Source organism: Rattus norvegicus, chromosome 3 (genome assembly GCF_021556685.1).
Source record: "Rattus norvegicus strain SHRSP/BbbUtx chromosome 3, alternate assembly SHRSP_T2T, whole genome shotgun sequence".
Lineage (NCBI taxonomy): Eukaryota > Metazoa > Chordata > Mammalia > Rodentia > Muridae > Rattus > Rattus norvegicus.
This window is the reverse complement of record NC_141536.1, coordinates 31,937,380-31,950,908: the sequence shown is the minus strand read 5'-3', so window position 1 is coordinate 31,950,908 and position 13,529 is coordinate 31,937,380.

The window sequence follows — 13,529 nt, the reverse complement described above, 5'->3', positions numbered from 1 at the left end:
AAGATTGGAGAGAGAAAGAGAGGTAAAAATCATATAAATGAGTATATAAAATCCTAAAAATAATTAATTTATGATTCATTCTTACTATCTTTTAAGGAACTTAACTTGCTTCCCCCCCAAAAAATAACTTTTGTTATTTTTCAGCACTTAACTTGATTTATTGTATCACAGTTTGACATACATATTTGAGGGAATATGGAACTTTCTATGAATAAGCATACCTTCTGTAAGCAAAAGTACATAAATCCATTCAAGAATAGTCCACCAAATAATCATCCCTTTTACATATAGAAAGCTACAGTTACTTTTATAGAAGTTAATCAAGTAGATATTAATCAAATGTCCTTTCACTAAGTATATGTGTCACCTTAAGAAAGTTCATGGCATTCAGATTGTGGTTGCTTTTATTCTTTTTTAATCTTTTTTGAAGTCATGTCAATAGAATTTTAGTATATTAATTCTTTTAGGCTTTGTAACTAACCTATGTTTTTTCTTCAAATATGAATCCTATATTAGTTTTCTTAATATTAAACCATCCTTGCATTCTTAGTATAGTATTTAAATATTACCATAGTAATAAATACATTTATTAGCATTACAATGTTTAATGACATTGTTTTAATGCACACTAAAGTCTGTCTGCTCCCATTTATTTAGCATTCTCACATTGAAATACATGTGTCAATTAAATCCACTTCATCTGTGAACTGCTTTCATTGTATTTTGGCAATTACAGTAATCTCTTGAGGACTCTTACAAATTTAAATGGCATTATTCTTTGAATTTTGTTATGAATGAAAATTTCAAGTCTTATAAGATGAAAAGCAAAACCATTGAACATTGGTATCAATCCACACTACATATTTTCACTCAACCCTCCTTAGGCTGTGGCAACCTCCAGTGGGGAGCTTTTATCATTATGTGTTTTACTCAATAGAGTCATAAAAAATAAAACATTACATTGTAACATTGTATTTTATAACACACACACTCACTCTCTCTCTCACACACAATACACACATACACACACACACACACAGAATCTCATTTTCTACTTTGAGTTTTACATATGTCTAAATTACTTTTTTCTTATCAGGTACAAGATTTCTAGTAAATTCATCTTTAGAAATGGATCTTGATGATAGCTAAGTTTTTCAATATTATTTTACTTGACATAATTAAACTTTCTTTACATGGGGGCAGGAATAGAGTTAAGTTTATGAGAAAGACAAATAAGGCATTTCTTTTTCTTTTTCTTTAGACTGGGATATGTATTTTTCAAGGACAAACCTCAGCTTGGAGAGGGGTTCATGAGAGAAAGGGTGTTTGAGAGCAGTGAAAAAATTGACAACCTGTGTTCTGCTTGGGACAGCTCTCTCTGGATATCTCCAGATAGCTCAGCTCTCAGCAGACCAAAGTCCAGTCTTTCATTTAAATATCAATTCAATCATTTGCTCCAAGGTTTCTTTTGATTATCTTACAAATCAGCATTCCATGACCCCAGCCCACTGATTAGAAAAAGACAGCAATCACATTTCTTTTTTAACATTTCAAATGAATTTGGAGATCTGCCTGCCTTCATAAGCACAAACAATAAACTTAGTTGGGTGGGATTCCATCTTGAGACTACCATTCCTAACACACCTGGACCTAAGTTTTCTCTGTTCCAGGCTGACCTTGAATTCAGAAATCTGCTTGCATTTGTATCTACCTGCTTTTGTATCTTTCTGACAGGCTAACTCATAGTGTAGCTGTCTCTATTCCTTTAGGTCCCTGAAGTCCTTCATATAATTCATGCTGATTTTTATATTTTGCATAGTTGAGAAATCATATTTTTGAACTCACGTTTTCAGAGTTCTTTCCCATAGCCTTAAGCACTGTACTGAAGGCCACAGTATTTACCATTCTTGCTAAGAACATAAACACATCCTCAACTCATGCTGTTTCTAATTATCATGGAATCATCACCCTTGGCAGGGAGAATATTCCCCAATAACCCTGGCAGGGATAACATTTCCCAAAGGAGGAACATAAAGTTAATCACGCATACTACCATGTAAACAAGCCCCATGCCCACAACAACCTCCAACCTTCATGGAAGCTCACATCCTGCTGGTTCTGTTCCAGGGGAAGGAAATCATATCACACCGTCTCTTCGATATGACCATGCAAGACTCAGCACATCTTCATCACATTTTTTTTCTCTAAACTGAACTATTTATTTATTTAACAGCTCTCTTTTATTTATTTACTTTTAATTTTTCTTTTTTTCATTTTTTATTATTTATTTATTTTTCCATTTTTTTAAATTGGGAATTTCTTATTTACATTTCAAATGTTATTCCCTTTCCTAGTTTCCTGTCCATCAGCCCCCAACCCCTCCCCCTCCAATTCTATAAGGGTGTTCCTCTCCCCACCCCCCTTTACTGCCCCCTCCCCCGACAATCCCCTTCCACTGGTGCCTTAACAAGGCTATTCACTGCTACCTATGCAGTTGAACTATTTATTAAGTCTACTTATTTACTTGTTCAATAGAATTTTTACTGTAATATGACTCACTAGTGTCTAGAGACATAAGATTCCTCCCTCCCCTCATAAAGTAGCAGACAAAGGGATTCTGAGAAAAAAGCAGGGATTTTCTAAATTAAAGGGATATATGGCAATGTGTTGTGTATATTAAGGTTATCTGCATCATGGTAGGGATGAAAGATACTTTGAATAAGTAAAAAAGTAGATTTGAGTGTAGTTGCTACATTTTGTTTTGAAAATCAGACATTGTATTATTGGGAGATTCACATTATTTAAAAATTAGTCATGACATTGAGTTATAAAATAATCTTTCGTTATCTCATTTCTTTCCCTTTGGGATTATTGACATTTTTTCAAGTTGCCACTGTTGGGCATACTTGAAAACTTGAGAACTGCCAAAAGTCCTTTACCTACATTCCAGAATTTGGTTCCTTCCTGCCTTCAGTGACTCAGCAGTACCTTCCCACCATCACTAACGGCCAACAGAGCAGGTTTCCACTACTGTATTCTTTCTATGTACAAGTTCCATTCTGTCTATAAAGCCCATCATCACAGCCTGCCCTCTTGTCTCCATCCCTGCTCAACGGCAGCCATTTTGAGAATGTTCCTCCCACTCCCAGTAGATCTTCTGGTCTGTTGCATGGAGTGGATTTTGTAGTACTCCCTGGCCCCCAATTACCGTGACACTCTTTTGTTGCAAAACCTTTTTAGTCATAACTTTCTTAAGGAAATTATCATGTATTTCATTTGGGCGAATTTGGCTTTAGTTGATCTCTCTTCAGGTTTTTTCAATTTATAAGTGTGAAAAGAAAAGCTCAGTTGTACCATGCACTTCAGTGTCATAGTTACTATATGGTACTAAGTATTAAATAAATATATCTCTATACTTCTATCTGGAGTCTGGCAATAATGACTGTAGTCTGTTGTCTGGCAGAATTCTCAATTACTTATAAAGAGATCAAGAACTCAACAAATAAAGGTTCGTTCCAACGAACTGTACTGAAAATCTTGTCAATTATAAAGGAATTGTTAGTCATTGTGGAGTTTAAGGCAGTAGGGATTTACATGACTACAGTGGATTTTTCTTTTATACATAACTCTGTAGCCAACAATTCTTGGCAGCATTTTAGACAGCATTAAGTTTTCTAGCAAATGCCAAAGGATCAGCTCCATGGAAGCTGACTTCGTCACTAATTATTCCACGTTTATTCTATCCCCAAACAAAGCCACTTGAGGACAGGACTGCTGTAATACTGTGAGTGGATACAAAAGAGCCCTGGGAGTCCCTTCCAGACACACACAACGAATCAATTCAGATATGTTGTTTTAAAAAAAAATATTTATGAATTAGCATTATTGCTAGACTTTCAGTATGGTATTTTGAGATTTAGTATTCTAAATGAAAATAGTTCTCTAAGTCCTGTTTCACGGTAAGAGAGCTGTTAGCAGGTGAACCCTTTCAAAGAATGGCTACTATGCAAGTGTAATAATTGCTTCATATCTGTCCCAACAGCCACAAATGGTTCAGTTTTTATATGTATGTGGGGTGAGGAGGGAGAAGTCTAGACTCTGCATCTTACTGTTTATGAGCAAAGCGAACGTTAGGGCATCTCATAACTTGCTGAACAACTTAATGAGTTTGGCATATGAGAAACCATGTAAGCCAGTGGTTCTCAACCTTGGGGGATCCCCCTTGGGGGATCAAATGACCCTTTCACATAGGTTGCATATCACATGTCCTGTATATCAGATATTTACATTACAATTCATAACAGCAGCAAAATTATAGTTATGCAGTAGAAATGAAATAATTTTATGGTTGTGGTAATCACCACAACATGAGGAATTTTATTAAAGGGTCTCAGTGTTAGGAAAGTTGAGAACCACTGATATAAACCATTGTGAATTTGTTGTTTAAATTCTAGGTTCTTAATAGATAGAACTGCCTTGATGTGGAAAGAAATGACTCTGGGGACCACTTCTTTTCCCATTTGGTCACACTACTGTAAACTAACTGCATGTGTATGGACATTACCTCTACTCCCATTCCATGGCCACAGTGATTTGAAGCCCAACCCAGACATTTGACAACACACACTCCATATTGAATTGCCTTCAAACCGGGTTTCAAGGGTTTTTACAGTTTACACAGAATGTATGTGAATCAGTATTTATATACAAACTGAAGAAAATTTAGGCTTATGTATTGTATAATTGGCTATTTCCTTGGTAAGTGGGTGTGTGGAGAGCATTTTACATATCAATGTGTAAAGGACAAAGGAGGCATGTGTTGGGAGTGTCTTTAGAAATCACTGAACTGAAATTTCTATATGTAAACAAACCGAGATGCAGAGAAATGATATTTCTTGATCTCATCCGTGCTGTGCCTAGAGCACAGGTCTCTTCAACGTTTTACTGGATAATAAAAAAAAAAATCAACAGGGTTGAATTCAGCAGGACAATAAAGATCTATCTTCCTGTACCTAGGACATCTTTCTAGAGTGCTCCTACCCTCTGAGTGTTATGGCCAAGCTCACCTCTCTGTAGTCATTCCTGCTTAGTTCCCAGTTGAGCCTTGGGCTCAGTAATTTGAGAAACATTATTTTCAGTGAAGTCCATACATTATTTTCCACCTGAGTAGTCTCACTTTGTTTCTTTATAATGTTTATTACAGGAGGACATCTTTGAAAACTTCCTTTTATTATTTTTATATTAATAATAATAAGTTCTATGATAAAGTTTATTTGAACCCAAAGATATATTATTTCAAAGAGATTGGTTTAGAATAGAATTTATAGTATCTTATGGATGAAGGTATCAGATCTATTCCTAAAGGTCTTTTTGTACCTTTCTGCTAAAATTCATTACACACATGGTCTTGGTAATTGCCTGTGGATACAAGTCAAGTCTGAAACACAGCATCAGGCTCACACACTCCTTGATAAGCTATCAAACTTTGCACTGTCTTAAAAGATTATAATACTTTTCTTACTCATGTTTTAGAAATGCATTATCTAATACACTAGTCACTAGCTATATATGACTACTCAAGTTAAAAGAAATTAGTTACAGTAGGCATTGAGAAATCTGTCATTCTGGCACTTCAGGTGCAAGAGGATTTCTACAAGCTTTAGGCCAGCTTGGTCTCGTAGTGAGTTTTAGGCTAGCCAGGGTTAGGTGGTGACATTCATTTTCAAACAAGCACATAAAAACAACAAAGATAATTTTCTCATTTACATGAGACATATTTTGAGTAATTAATAGCTACATATGTTAGTAGCTACCATATTAGGCACTATGCATGTAGGATAATCTCTTTTATTACTAAAGTTTCTATGGCCTATTTTACTCTAGAGACACGAACAGGCTTTTAGAATCCTTACTCTCAAAATTCCTGCTGTGCTTAGGTATTCCTGTACACTAACTTAGTAAATATATCAAGTGTATGGGCTGTGATTAGCAACGCCAGTGACAGTTTTCTGTGCTACTCTCTTTACTAAGTCACTTTCTAGGTTAAAATTTCTAAGATTTTGAATTTTAGGAAATTTAAATTCATTACTTTTAATTCAATTTCTATTCATATTACTAGATAGGACGGGCACCAAAATAAGATGTACAATTTAGCTAAAGTCTTTAGGACACAATCTAGATACCTTACAAGGCATTCCCAGGTATGGTTTAAGTTACAGTCTCCTCCTCCCACAATATACAGAAATGCTTAGTAATTGTCATTCAAATATTTACATTATAGCTCTTGAGAAAACCCAGAGGACAAAAAAAAAAAAAAAAAAAAGCACTGAGAGATTCACATAACGGGCAATGTTTCTGTTTCTTAAAAATGTTGATCAATATTAAAGGAGTTCAGTACCCTGAAAGTTTTTTGTTACGTTTGTAGGCTGTTTGGTTTGGAGAATTATTTATAATCCCTACCTGTAGATGAAAGTAGGTGTATGAGGGAGGAAGACGAAGTAAAAGTCAATGGACTAAAAAGCATGTCAGACTTTACGATTTGGTGACATCCCCTTTGTCACAAAATCCCCGTGTAAAGCCTGGTCCAGAACAACATTCTCATCTACAATTATTTACAAGACCAAAGCTTGTCAGAATTTCACCGAGGGGCTTATGCAAACTTTCTGCACTCACATTTTCTTTCTAAATGAAGATTTTTAAAAAGTCAGCATCCAGTCCCCCCCCCCCCCCCCATTCTTGCTCTGCTCTGCCATTCAGTAAATGCTTTTACATTCTGAAATTCTGAACTTGGCTTGCCTTTGCTTTTGGCATAGAGTTCAAGGTTGGCACAGATATTTGTTTGTTTGTTTTTTTTTAAATTCATTTCAGCTTTTAAAGTTTTTGTTCATGTTTTTGATAAGGCTGTTTTGTTCCTTCTGCCGGTCATGTGACTGCTGCTACTTTGAAAGCAACATTTCCGTTCCCCCAGCTCCAGGCACTTTGAATGCTTTCAGCTTGGCTTTGCTTATCCAGTATTTGGACCGTAACAACCTAGATGTGGCTTTATGTATCCTAGGTCTAAGCTACTTGAAACTGTAGCTCTCTGGATTTGGTCAGTTTGGGAAGTGTTTGCTTGTCACTTAGTAAACTTCGTCTCTTCCTCCTTTGGTCTCCTGGAATTCTTCTATATCCTTTATATGATTGATATTCATTTATCTAATTTTTCACTTCTTATGATCTCTGCAAGCTAGCATCTGGATACTTTACTCCTATAAAATTGTGTTGGGACAATGTCTCCTGTAGCCTAAGCTGATAGTGAACTTGCTGTACAGCCAGGGATGACCCTTGGTCTTCCTGCTGTCATTTCTAAAGTGCCTGGATTACACTAGTGTGTCACCTTACCTTGCTAGCTACTTTAAGACAATCTACTTATAAAGCATAATCAGTTACCCCCCCCCCTTTCTGACAATCTTCTATTGAAGCAAATTAATTCACCAAATTACATACAATGCACCCCAATCATACTTCTTGCCTCTCCTCCCAAACCAAACCCACCAAGTCCAATTTGTAATGCCCATATACTCATTGGAGCATGGGAAAACTCCCAGAGGCCAGCCGGTTAAAAAGCTGACTTCTCAGTCTCTCTATCCCTCACACTCACCAGAAGCCATCAGCTTTGAGAAGCTACAGTTTCACTTTATCACAACACTTAAGAACCCTCTTCAATAGTTCAGTGTTCTTTTCTTTTCTCTTTTGTTTTACTTTTTGGGGTGGTGTGTGTGTATGTGTGTGTGTGTGTGTGTGTGTGTGTGTGTGTGTGTGTGTGTGTGCGCGCGCACGCGTGCACGGATATGTGTGTATGGGGTCAGGGGAGAGGTTGTCACGGAAGTTGTAAATGTCTCTCCGTCTCAGTCACGAGTCTGCAGTCATCAATACCACTGCAAAAGAAGCTTCTTTGCCCAACGCAGCTAGTAGCAGCATGGTCATGGATATCACCGTGGTTTTGGGAAACAAAAGGGGCAGCTCAGATCACAGACATCAACCTGGTCCCCAGTGCAGCTTCATTTTAATTTAATTCAATTTTCACCAAGAAAATGGAATCCTATTCTTTCATTTGAATATTTCTAAAGGCAGACTACTCCTGGGCAGTACACAGGATGGCTGTCCAATGACGGTGAAAAGAGGAGACAGTTGATCACTGCTATCCAGCAAGAAACTCCTTCTGGGGTCAGGCTCTGATTATTCCAGGCTCTCCTTGGTCACTTTTGAAGTTTTTGTCCAGAAACCTAGTTGAGCCATCCTTACCTCTAAACCACGCAGAGTGGTTTGTTCAGGAAGGTTGGTCCTCTCCACCAACCGCTGAGCATCATATTTCAGTGCAGAAAGGTATCATGCTGGGACATGAAAAATTGCTCTTAACTCTCATCAAAGAGGATGGTTTCCAGCAGCTGAGCTTTCTAACTAAACTCTGCAAAAATCACATGGTTCCTTCCCATTGATCTCTAGTGGACGTGATATATAGTCATCGTATTTCTTCGCTGATAAATGAATGATCCTTTATAATCAGGTAAATTCTACTTGATATTCTTGACCAAATGGTTTGCTGCAGCAGTGGTCTAATCTAGAAAGTTTGGTGCAGCCTCCAATTTCCAAAATCATTGGATGTTTCTGTAAAATTTCTGTAGAGTATTACAGTGTCTTCACTTTCCCACTGGGCTCTGAGAGAAACTCTAACACAGTTGAAGCAGATCATCTTGCCGTTTTCTCTGTCAATACATTTATTTGGGTCAGCTAAACCACTACAGCGTAATTTCACTCTATAACAGACAGGGCACACTCACTGTGGAAAGAGCCGGTAAACACCATTGTTTTGCCCTAGTGTCTACCAACCTCCAGGTTGGGTGGAGGAACAATCTTTTAATGGGCTCAGCAGTAGCCACATTCTCTGAACCCACTTTCTTTTTAAAATAACAGACGGCCGAGGTGGCCCTTATTGCTGTCTCTCTTAGCACCTTGTATGGGTTCTTGTGTTGGGTGCTAACCGGGATATGCAGTTAAGTGCCCAGTCCACAAGTAAAGAGCTGGTTACCATAGTAACCAGTTGCCATCTTTAGTTTTGATTAAGACTTCTCGTCCGTGGTTGATGATGTCATTTTTTTTGCTAGCAGATTTCTAGGACAATAAAGGATGCCATATAAGGAAACAATTGTACACGAGTTATAAAGTAGAGTCTCTGTTTCATAGTTTCAATATTGGACTGTGTAATGAGTTGGGATTTTGATTATTTTTGTCATCATTTTATTGTTTTGATGCACTTTGTGAGATTTAGTTATTTTCCACCACAGGGCTTTGGCCTCTCCCTGAGGCAGGACACGGGAAGTTTGACTGCACTTATCCCATGTGCCATTGCCAGGGTGGGTATCGGGCTGTGGGAAGCCTCCAGACACTGCTCTGGGGGTTGGGGGAGAGCACAGTCTGAGGCACGGGACACAACCGAAGCTGGCCTGGGGGTCTCTGGACCTGCAAGGAGGTTGGGACTGTTGGTTCTCAGACTCTTGGGCATCCAGACACCGAGATGCCATGGAAGAGTTGAGAATGGAGTAGGGTCCGTGGGGTTGGATTTAGCCCAGGGAAAGAGGGGGAGGGCTCTGGCTGATCTCACAGGGAGAGTCCTTGGTTGGAATGTAATGGTGGGCTTGAGTTTGGTGGTAGCTGCTGCTGCTGAGGGCACAGGAAGGCCTTCTGGGGGAGATTAGATGGCAGCTCTGTAGGTGAAGGGCTTCCCTACAGATCCCCATGGTGGATCCCATGAAAAGAGGTAGTCCATGGTTTCAAGGCATTTATTGCTAAGGCGGAAAGTGGATGCTTAAAACTGTACCCCACTTCTCAGAGTGGGCCTGAGATTAAATGCCTTTTGCAGGGAGGAGTGTCTGGGAAGGGATATTCATTGGCTAATCCTCCAGGCCTTTAGGAACCATGTTATAATGGAGATCTGTCTTGAGGCTACATGACCTGTGGTCACTTTCTCTACCTGTGAAGGGGCTTGGGGGCGTTGTCTTTATGTGACTGATGGCCACAGATCTGTGGAGGGCTGCAGACTAGTGATGGGCCTGGCTTCCTGGGAGTCAGATGAAGCTCCTACCGTCCCTTTCAGGGTCTCCAGGGTTCAAACCTCCTCAACCTGGAACCAGGGTGTCTTTCACTGCCTCACAATTTTCCATCAACTGGAAAATGCTGTGTAAAATACAGACATTCTAGATAACTGTGTTTACTTCCAAAAAGCATCTTTTCCTATTGGGTAGAAAAGTGGAAACAGCTTCTTTGAGTGCTGGGTTTCTGGCTTCCTCAGGTCTAACCTGCTTGCCATTGCTTTTAGGCTGTGAATTTATCCTTGGGCAGAGAGCCCTTCTGGAATTACTGTGGAAATCCTGTAGTGTTTAACTGAAACCCTCCTGATATCTGCATGGGATGTCTGAAACATCTGCTCAGAACTCTGATCGCTCAGCTATTCCTTTCCGCTTGGCTTCTTGTTGTCTTAATCAAGCATCAGTAGTTTGGGACGTGTCACCTATTTTAAGATAAACTGCACACTGACTTCGGGGCTCACTTGTTTTGGATCTTGGTTGGCCCTTAATCTCAGATGACTGAGAGTCCTGAACACTAACTTTTCCCTGCCCTCTGAAATTTTAGTCAACTCCAGGGAAACAACCCTCTACGTAGGTATCCTCCTGTTTGCTATTTCCCAGACTGCCAATCCCTCAAGTAAATGCAGAGGCTCCTGGCAGGATGATTTTCTTTCCCTCTTGAAACTCAGCCCCTCAAGTTCTGATAGCTTTGACTGAACACTCCGACCTTTTATACAGATTTCGTGACTGCTCCTTTTTAGGATACTCAATCTGAAAGGAGGTGCTTCATGTGGTTCGACAAAGATAAGGATCTCGAAATTTATTTTTTCCCCCAATAAATTTGTAAATTAAGCCTGGCATGAAGATGAACCTAAGGAATGACAGGCAACCTGCCATAGAGAAATGGAAAAAAGTAGGGGTGGGGGTTTGGGATGTCTTTGAGGATAACGGAGGCGTAAGTATAACTCAAAGGGATGGGGCGCCACATGATCAGTAGGCAGTAATCCCCACCCAGGTTAATGAGTTCTAGGTCTTTTGTCTTATGAACTTGAAAAATGATAGTTCATATACCCAGGAGTTTTAGAAAGTAGTTTATTTTAGGTGAGGGCTTATTAGTAAGGAATCCAGTTGAACCCCTGCAAAGACAAATGAGTCCCAAGAAAGGGTGGTCACTGAGAGTATCTAGGAGCTAAATAAGGCTTTACTGGGTTGAGAGATGGAGGGTAAGCTAGTGAGTCCAGTTAGCCCTGACACAAGGTGTCCATGTGCCTTTCCAGCCCAGTGTGTCAGGCATACCTTCAAGAGCCAATGTTGTGTCTGATCATGCTTAGCTTTCTATGAGCTGCCATTGCTGTGTAAAAGGAGAAGAAAGATTATATAACCACAATAACAACAACAACCAAACCAACCAACAAACCAACCAACCAACCAACCAAACAAACAAACAAACAAACAAACAAACCAAAAACCCAAGAAACCAGAACACAAACGTAGGCAATTTGGGTATTTCTAGCCTCTGGCCAGGTCACAACTGACTATAGAACCAGGAACTTGGATTTTGTCCAATACCTTAACTGGTTATCAAGGATAAGAAGCAGAGCCCACCACTGAACATGTTATCTACTGAATATTTCTTCTGTTCTCATCAATGATCCATGGTAAAGGTCAGGTCTAGTATGTTGATTCTTGTACTGTCAAAGCCTGGGATGTTTCATATTTCAGTTCTGGTTTGAGGAGACTTTAAATAATATATATTTAATTTGATTGTTTTAGTATATGGTTTCTTTCTTTACTAATATATCCTGCATAATATGATACTACAACACAATTATAGTTTTAAAATTGACACAGATGTATGTGGTTTGTATATTTTTCTATTTTACTTTGGATAGACTGCTTCAAGTCTCCTGGTACATTTTCTTTAGGAATATGGGATGTGTGCTTCATAATTTGGCATGAACCAATCATTATCTGATTGGCTTTTACTCTGATTGGCATTATCTGACAACGATGGAGACTAACAACAACACGTTAGCATATAAACCCCCAATGTTCTATGCTGCTTACATTCTCTCTTAAGACCTCAACTTCTCTGATGATCTTCTTTATAGTTTTAGGACACATATCCCCCTTCCACATACACACACACATAGACATACACACACAGACACATACAGACTCACACACACATACACAGGGAGTGGGGGAGAATTAGAATTTAGAATCCAGATATGAGAGAAAATGAAGGCTTAGATTTTTCAAAAATCTACTTTTAATAAAGGAACGTAAATGCTTTAACTTTCCTTCTAGCCCACTACTCACCAGAGGTAGTGAAAAGGAAAGGTTAATAGGGCAAAAGAAGATGGATAGCTTGCTGTCCATACACAGGTAAGGGCAGGTGAAATATAAGACTGGAGTCTGTGATTGGGCAGTGAAAAAGGTAGGTGGGCTGAGAGTTTTAGAGATGGGACAGAGAGGGACAGAGAGGACAGAAGGACAGAAAAGATGGAGGAAGAAGGCGATGAACCCCATCCATATGGCTTTAAACAGCCACAGGTAGCTATGAATATCATAGAAGGGAGAGAACAATAGTCCAATTTAGGTGGGCAGCTCGTATCAATATCAATTGCCTTTGACTTTCATTCTGTGGGCGTTTTGTGGGCTGAGAATTTACTGATATAAATCTGATTGATAAATTACAAGCCTCTAGAGTTTTGATTTACTGAATTGTAGGGATTTGTGACAGTTAGCCGCAGGTGGCAGATGACTGGGAATGTGAGTGGTTCTTCGGCAAGCACTCCTAGAGTTGGGCTGATGCTGCATGGGGTTAGCTAAGGTAGTGGGGAGACACCCAGCTGGTGCCTAGCTGGCAATAGCATGGCTAGCGTGGATTGTTTTTTAATATTACACACAAGAAGGATGCAGACCTGTTTAGAAATAGTTCTTTGGAGTGAATTCAATCTGCATTGTCAGGATATTAGCAGTTCAGATCATGTGAATCAGCAGTGGTAGTTCAATCCACTCCAACACGCCATTCACAAATCAGAAGTGGCAGTTGGATGCAGGGGAAATGGAGAGGCTCTGCCAATTGGCCTGAGTCAGAGGAACCAGTAAGAAGCCTCTGGGAACACCACCAGAAGTTCTTTGATGCGTTTCTCTCTATGCGATTATGACAAATGATGGCCAACACAGAATGGCAAGGCGAACCAATACCACACAGTGACTTCATTGAAGACTAGTGTCAGCAAAGCCTAAAAATGACCAGCACAGAATGGTAAGGTGTACAAGTACCACACAGCATTGTCCATTGCGTGTTTGGTTATATTTAAATCCTTTCCAAACATTATGTCTTCTCTCAAGGATCCATTCTAACAAAACATCTCATGCCCTTTTTCTAAGCAGCTTCCAGAATACCACGTGTCTGTT